The following is an 8,899-nucleotide window of genomic DNA, read 5'->3' as shown; positions in this document are numbered from 1 at the left end:
ACACACACACACACACACACAGACAGTATATATACCAGCCAGGTAACGTGCTAGATGTTCATGACACCACTGCTTTTTTTCTAGAAAAGTGACCCTGAGGCACAGGAGCTCTTAAACATGTGAGAAAAAGAAAGTTTTTATATACCTTTAAGCAAGTCTTAGTACAGTTTATGATTGTGTGGCGGCGATAAAGTGTGAAGAGGTCCTGAAATTTAGACAAACGATCATCAGTAAACTTGTCACGAGAGTCAATCTTCCACCAGTACACCTGTAGACCAACAACGCATTGATTATGATTAAAAGTATGAAACACTGACTGCCTCTGAGGTAACTTCACTGTCCAGTTTTCATCATAATATGATACTAATACTGTAATAAATACATTGACAAGGTACACCTTGTGCCCTGAAATATTCAGACTCATCAAGAAAAATGCTTACTGTCATCAATATTTAACTCCAAATTTATTTCTAATCGCTTAACAACAGAATATGTGAGGCTGATGAAACAGACATGACTAAAACCGAAGGTTGTTTATGTTTATTTATTTGTCTTCAGCAAAGTGACTTTAATTGTGTATTATACTATATTCATATATATTATAGAACTGGGATACAAATCTCATGAATAAACATGATGAAAACAGATGATCTAAGGATATTTTTGCCCATCTGTGTGAGGACAGCAGGTATTTGCCTTCGTTCCACCAATAGCTGGGACAGCTGGTGCTGCAGCAAGCACACAGGATATACTCGTACAACCCATCCTGATGATAAAAACAGAGTTTAGGCAAAGCAAGGCAATGCTTAATGCCCCTGTAACTCCTATTCATGTGTGCAAACTGGTTTAATAAGGTCTTATTAACATAATACTTTGTTTTAGTTCAGATTTTTAAAATTAAAATAACATTCATTTATTGCTGTAATCATCAGAGTCTACAAACTCTGGTTTTCTCATCTTCTGACTTAATCCTAAGTATGAAGATCTGTTTTGCTGCAGATGTGTTTAATGCAATAATCCCCATAATGGTTTGGTTTATCTACCAGTTTTTGTCTGTCCTCCACTGACTGGAAATACTGATCCTTTTCCTCCTTAGTCTCATCCTTTTTCAGGTACAGCTCGATGAATTTGTACTGTGCATAAAAGTTACTTGTGTCCTGGTGGAAATAAGGACAGAAAACTAGTTAGCTTGCATGTTGATGGAGGTTAGGTTCTTAAACAGATAGCTTTCCTAAACATACAGGCACCAGGTGTTTGACGACGCATACGTGTGGCAGTGGGTAGATTTATGTGGTTTTGCTTGTGTTGCTTGTGTTGCTGTTGACTTTGCCAGGGTGTTCCCTCTGTTTAGATTCATGGTACATGAGCCGCAGATACCTGAAGAAAAAATCACAGTGACTTTAGCTCTTCATCAGAGGGGAACTTTATCAGAGTGAAACCTGCGAGTTACAAAACAAACAGTTTTGATTTCTCGCTCTTACCTTCACAGCAAGAACGTCTGAACGTAAGTGTGAGATCAGCTTTATTCTTGTTTTTTATTTCAGCCATTGACCACAGCTATATGAACAAATCACAACAATACTTGGTTTTACTTTTGACTGCTTAGTAGCACTACTTTGACTGATCCTGTCATAACTTACAAGTTCAAATTGACTTCACATGTCTGCATTCGTAGTTTGTCTCCGGGGGAGTCCGCGCTGGAGCCGGTCTGAGCATACCGCATTACCTAATTCAAACAATTTACAGCATGTTATTAAAATAAGCTTTTTTTATTCAATAAATAAGTACAAACAAACATATCATACAAAGTCATTTGTGTTGCACCACTTTAAGTTTTAATAGGAACAACGTTCAGCCTCTGTTACTCTTATATTTAGTTGTGAAAAAGACTATTATCGCAATTGATCCATCAATCCATTTTCTATACACACACCTAGGGACAATTTATACAAACCATTCAACGTGACAGTCATGTTTTTGGACTGTGGAGGAAGCTGGAGTACCCAGAGAGAACCCAGACATGCACAGGGAAAACATGCAAACTCCATGCAGAAAGACCCCAGACTGGGATTTGAACCCAGGACCGTCTTGCTGCAAGTCAACAGTTCTAACCACTGCATCACTGTGCAGCCTTTTTGCACTTTATGTTGCACAAAACGTAATTAAATGCAAATGTGCATTACATTACAACGGTGACATGTTATAAAAAAAATACCTGTACAATATTCTAATATTCTAATCACACATGTGCAAAATAAAAGCATTGAGTAGTATAGTGTAGAAGGAAAGTATTTCATGTTTTAGTTTGTTCAATGGTTGTGCTAAATCGTTATGTCTGTTTTTGCTCGCACATTGTAAAGATCACTAACATTAAAAATGTTTTTAAATTCGTTCTCTACTTACAACCATCAGACCAGATTGTCTAAAGGCCAGGATTTTTCAGCTCAGAGAAACCAGACATTTTCCTGGTCGGGTACAACTTTATGCCGCATTCGCTGCGCCTCGAAAATCACCCCTCATTAATCAACGCGTGTGTGTGTGTGTTCTTGTCATCGACATACATACCGTATATGGACAACAGGTTTCCATAGACTCCAATAACACATTTTGGAAGATAAATGGGAGGTGGCTACCACCGCCATTTTGACCGTGTCACAGGTTCCGTCAAGCCCAGACAATTCCACAAAAGGGAAGAGAGGTGGAGCTGAGGGTGGGGCTGTAAGTCTGGGATCAAATGACGACACCCGGTCGAACCAGCTACAAGCTAACCTGAAGCTAATCCAAAGCTAACGCGGAGGTGGGAGCTAAGCCAATGGAGGTAGCTACCTAGCTACAACCGGAGCTAACTCTGTGGAACACCAGCGGCCTTAAGCTCACACGGAGTTTGTGTGGAGGTTTGCGGCGCTTTTTCATGAAAACTATCTTTCTGTGAATAAAAAAAGTATTAAATCGGTAAGTTTATAAGTTATTTCCTTAATGAAAATATATTTTCCTTTGAGCAAGTTTTCAATATTTTTAACGTACCGTATTTTCCGGACTATAAGTCACTCCGCAGTATAAGTCGCACCAGCCGTAAAATGTACAATGAAGAAGAAAAAAACCTCTTGTACATAGTACATACTGAGGACCATTTTGACCAATTTCCCCTACAATGTGAGGACATTTTTTGGTCCCTTTAGAAGCTTACCAGAAGCTTACTGTACCAGTTAGAGGTACGGTGTGAATTAAGCTTTAGTTAAGGTTAGGGCTAGGAATAGATCAGCACTGGTTATAGTTATGGTTAGGGCATGGGTTAGGCAAAGTGGAATCACAAAAATGAATGGAAGTCACGGAGGGTACGCTCTGATAAAAAGACAGACGTGTGTGTGTGTGTGTGTGTGTGTGTGTGTGTGTGTGTGTGTGTGTGTGTGTGTGTGTGTGTGTGTGTGTGTGTGTGTGTGTGGTGAACATACATACTAGGAGTGGGAGTTGATGTCCTCCAGTGGTGACGAGCTGGACTTCTGGTTCTGTGAAAGAACATTTTAGACTCCTTGTCAACGAGCTGGTAAAATAGAATATTATTCTTTGCTTTTTCCCTCTTGGGAATATTAGTAGAAGGAGGAGATGGAGAAGACTGCCTGGCAATGTGCCCAGGGTGTTCCCTGTCTCTCTCCCTGATAGCTTCCTGTGACCCCAGTGGATAAATGATTACTGTGTTTGATGAATTTTTTGATTTTTCTGGTTTATTTAGCATAAACAGTTGCATTCAAAATACATAATTTATTTCATCTTTCTGAAACAAACTATATTTAGGCAAAGAGCTTGCCTTCATGACAGCTGTGGCCTCCATGGGAGACCATGGAGCTTTGGGGTATTACTTTTGCCAACGCCTGCAGAGCGGGAAAAGCTGTTTGTTTTGCTTCATTAATAGTCTCTGAATTAGCTCTTTCATATTGACTCTGAAAGGTCAATAGTGTAGACTAGACGTAGTGTGGTATCTGGATCTGCTGTTACTTTGACTGGCTAATTACATTAAAAGCCCTGGAAAAAAGTGGGCTTGTGAATTCATCCTCTTTGATGTTTTCAGCCTGCAGCCTTGAGGTCTACGTACTGTAAGAGAGATGAAGAAAACACCTTTCGTCACAATTTTTGACAGGTCTATTGTTCTTAGACCTTTATGACCTTTCCTCCAAACCACCTTACGGCCATATTTGCTCCAAGGACTCTTTACCGCCAAAAGGAGGAAGCTGAACTCTACACATGTAGAATGTTGATTTGCGGGGAGCACCACCCCCTGCAGGCAGCTGATGGATCGCTATGGATTTTTCACAGAGCTACGAGTGAAAAAGTCGCACAGTGTCCGCCCAGCTTTAGTGAGCCCTGCTGAGGTCAGACACAGTGCCTTGTGCATTTTGATGATGCAGATTTTATTTTTTGAAACATATGCATAGTTAAAAAAGGGACTCATGAAAGTCTTCTGTTGTAACATATGAACAACGAGCTTCTTGATTGTCGTTCATGCACCAACAGCCTGAACAATTTGACAGGCTGGTATCTAAGGTCAATCTGATGAAACTAGAATTGTTGTGTTATTGAGTTTGTTGAGCCTACTTCTGCAGAGAGACAGTAAGTATTTCATTAAGATGCAGGCGCTGCTGCTCTGTCGCTGAGTTGATTTACCACCTCAAAGGAAAGCATTGGTCCCTGTGGATGGCTTTACTGGATGAGGTTGCATAATAGTACAAATAAAGTGTTCAATACTGAAACCACAGAGGTGTCTGAGTCTTACTGGTTGCTTTCATAAAAGGCTTTTAAGTAGCGAGAGAGTAGCGGGCCAGCAGCATGCCTCTGTTGTTTAAGACTGGTGAATTAAAGCATGGATCACAGGAAATATATTAAACCTCCAAATCTTCTTGTACAGACCTGTTGTGCCTCCATTCAACAAGAGGATTAACCAGTTCCCACTCATAATTTTAGAGACTTTTTCTCTTTTTTCCCAGTTGACATGAGATTCTGTAACTTTGTCCATGGCATCTGAACAGATTGTGATTTCATTAAATTTGAGTTGTTTTAATCAATAACTGTGCATCTGTGGTATTTTTCCTTGTCATTACTTCAGTAGATGGACTTAATTACTTTCCCACGTCTTCAGATGTGTTTATTTCCATGGAAACCCACAAGGGAATCATTCCTTAACATAATTTTTCCACAGCTGCTTTTAGGAATAAGCTTTTCTTGTGGCTCAGCCCCTTCTTTTAACACCACTGTTGTAATATCTGAAACATCTGAGCAAAATGTTGTTTTTAAATATTGTTCCTATTATTCAGTTTATTTTTAGATCCTAATATTTATGGCATAATTAGCGTGTCTTTTCTTTGTTTTCTGTATTTATAACTTTCTGACTGAAAGGTGCTAATATGCTAGAAAATCATAAAATATATTAAAATTATTTTAAAAAGAGAAGCCACAGAAGGGATCATAAAACCCACAGGAGGTGCCTTGATTTATTTTCTCATTTTCGATTCCAATTTGCTTTTCCTTTCAGCTATTTAGTTACATATTTCAGGCATGCTTCACAGACCCCCAAACATTTAACTGTTAAATTAATAAGTTTAATGTGTTTTTCCTGCTATAAAATAATGTAATTAACATATTGCACAATTAGTGCATGCATTTGTTTAGCCAGGAGTTGTGTTTGAATAATTTGCCCCTTCAAAGGGAACCGGAGTTCTGTCAGCAAAAGAAACTAAGGATGTCATTAAAGAAGATGTGAGCTAGCTGCAAACTGCTGATGCTGCTGTCAAAGCAAACACAACAGATGCTGCAGCAGAGTGTGTGACTGTGGTGGTGGTGGTGGTGGTGCTGGGGTAGAGGGTTCACTGGCTAAAAGGAATCAGCAGGCATTCCAAAAACCTGGAATTCTGTTGGAGGGAAGTTGCAGAAAGCAGCTTTTTAATGTTTGTAGGGACACAGATCTGTTCCTGCAACCACCTCTTCCCTTAACTCACATATTTATAACTCACTTATTGTTAATGCCACAAATTATTTATCAGAGGTTTTATAAAGTTTGTGTCATTAATTCAGTAGATTTTTTTTTCTCAGAATTTCTCACCTCTTGCTTTTGGAGGGAAAAAATCTAACGGGGTCATAACATATCTTTATTTCTCAGAGAGTAATGCAACTCCGGAAGGCGTTGCAGAGGGTCGGGAAAACTGCCCAGCGCATCGCCGGAGCACCACTTCCTGCCATAAAGGACATCTACAGGAAGCGGTGTCTGAAAAGAGCTAGGAAAATCATCAGAGACCACAGTCACCCATCACATGCACTGATCACCCTGCTGCCCTCTGGGAGGCGCTACAGGAGCCTCCGGACTAAGACCACCAGGTACCGGAACAGTTTCTTCCCAACAGCTGTCTACTCCTGAACTCTGCCTATTGACACATGACCCACGTTAAACTCATGGACTGCTTGTATTAACTACAGCCTGTACATACTTATAGTCATAGAATATTTATAACATACTTCATACCGTGTACATTATAACATACGTAATAGATCCATTTCTGTAATATACTTACACATCTATATTATTGCTAACATATATTGTAATACATCTATATCACGGCTAAAGCACTTTCTGGATGGATGCAAACTGCATTTCGTTGCCCTGTACCTGTACATGTGCAATGACAATAAAGTTGAATTCTATTCTATTCAGGAAATAGATGAAGGCTAAACATTTTTAAGATTGGCTGCAATCTAAACCCTAAATTTCCCCAAATGCACCTGTTTTTTCCCGAAATTTATTTTGCAGACGGCTCAAAAAACATGAACAGTTTTCATCTAATCTTTAAAGTCACATTTGGTCAGATACTGCTGCACAGAAAGAAAGAAAGAAAGAAAGAAAGAAAGAAAGAAAGAAAGAAAGAAAGAAAGAAAGAAAGAAAGAAAGAAAGAAAGAAAGAAAACAATCGTTTATATAGTGCTCTGAAGATAACAATCACGAGGTGCTTCACAAAAAACAAGAAAATAATTAAAGTATAAAAAAGAGTTTAAAAAATGATCAAAATATGTTTAAAATGAGATAAAGACGTGTGATAGAAAATATAAGGAACGGTACAGAGAAAATAAATAGGAAAGGAGGAAATCAGTGGATCGGGGGAAAGGCAGAATAAGTAGAAAGAGCAGAAAAAGGAGAGGGTGATGAAGGTCACACAAAAGCCAGCATGAACAGGTGAGTTTTCAGCTGCTTTTTAAAGGAGACCACTGAGTCCACTGATCTCAGGGTCAGGGGGAGAGAGTTCAAGAATCTGGGGTCCACAGCAGCAAATGATCTGTCACCTTTGGTCCTTAGCCTGGTGCTGCACAACCAGTAGGCTTTGGTCACTAGACCTCAGGGACCGCATCACTTTGGGTTACTTAAATCTCCAGCATGCCCATTTTCTCATGAAGAGTTGTCCTCTGGTGTCACTGGTAACACTTTAATGCCCTCCACTTTTTATCAGCATTTCAACATCATTCTGTTGTTGTGGTTATTAGCCAACAAATAATTTGTAAGCTTTACTTACCCTTTGGATTCATCAATAAAATTCGTAAATATGAAGTAACAATCTAATCAGACCAGTGGGGTGAGATGGTGATGTGATCAAGCAATGATGAGGCTGCTTGATGATGTAATCAGGCAGAGATCGGCTGATTACCAAACTGGAGGGAGTTTTAAAAACAAAATGGCGGATCCTTTGTTTGGCTGAACAAAGGATTGAACTCTGTGTGTGTGTGTGTGTGTGTGTGTGTGTGTGTGTGTGTGTGTGTGTGTGTGTGTGTGTGTGTAATTTAGCTTGTCTTCCCAAATACGCACAATCAGTGGGTGTGGGACCCTGATCAGACGCGTATTTGACGGTGTGAGCAAACGTTCACAGTAAACTTAATCAAAACACTTCAAATCGCTTCACAAAGATCAAGAAAAAAACAACAGATCAGTCATAAAGGCAAATTAAATATCTAAACAGTCTGTCTGGCCTGGCCACAGCATAAACAAACTTTGATATTAAAACAATAAGAGAAACGGAGCTTACTTCGAGATGGTCCGTTGGCGTTTTTAGAACGGAAGAGAGAGACCGTCTAGTATTTTAAAGCAGTCACGTGGTCGACCGCTTGTTTTGGACTATTAGAGAAGCGGGAGAGAAAGAGAGAGAAAAAAGAAAAATCTTGAATGAACGGACACAAGGCGTCCCTCGTGTCCGGGGCTGAACAGATCAGATGGCGTTGGTCCGTTGATCCCAGCAGCTAGGCCTCACACACACGCCGTCCGGAGCGGTAGGAGCAGAAGCGGGGGTCTCCTTACACCAGGTGAACTGGACAGGGGAGAGAAAGAGTTCCGCTCTGCGCCTCGGCTTTATAGACTCGTCCAGCGGGCGGTCTCTGTAGGGGCCGGTATCCACCGGGGGCATGTCAGACTTGGCGTCACTTGATGGCGTCATCAAGCTGCTGCCCGCTGCAGAGGATCATGGGACATGGAGTCCCTGCTGGCGCTGATATTAACATGCTTTATTGTCTACGCTTCAGGGCGTAGATGGCACAGTCCTTTGGAGAAAATACTGCATAGTAATTTTCTCATGAGGGCAGGACCCCAACGCTGTCAATATTCTGACTTTTTTCTTGACGTACCAACGTTAATCTCAATACTGAGTCCAGGTTTTGTTTTAGATTTTCTTTTGACATGTCACTAATACTTCTGGGCAGTTCAGAATAAATTTGAGTAACGACATGAATGCATCATTTTGCTGTTCTGAATAACAACAGTGGGCTTTTTTGGGCTCCACGAGGGTGTCACTGGTCTCAGAAGGGCTGTTAGTCAGTTTGAATTTTCATCAGTGGGACCTCGCTGTATAATCAGCACTCTGAAATAACCTCTCACGCC

General features: G+C 40.3%; 1 pseudogene; it reads right to left on the bottom strand.

Moving 5' to 3' along the window:
- Positions 1 to 562: 562 nt before the first annotated feature.
- LOC107390985 (succinate dehydrogenase [ubiquinone] iron-sulfur subunit, mitochondrial-like) lies at positions 563 to 8,820 on the bottom strand (annotated as a pseudogene).
- Positions 8,821 to 8,899: the final 79 nt, after the last annotated feature.

This window comes from Nothobranchius furzeri, chromosome 15 (assembly GCF_043380555.1).
Source record: "Nothobranchius furzeri strain GRZ-AD chromosome 15, NfurGRZ-RIMD1, whole genome shotgun sequence".
NCBI classification, from domain to species: Eukaryota; Metazoa; Chordata; class Actinopteri; order Cyprinodontiformes; family Nothobranchiidae; genus Nothobranchius; species Nothobranchius furzeri.
The sequence above is the reverse complement of the archived record's forward strand: the minus strand, read 5'-3'. Positions and strand labels throughout refer to the sequence as shown.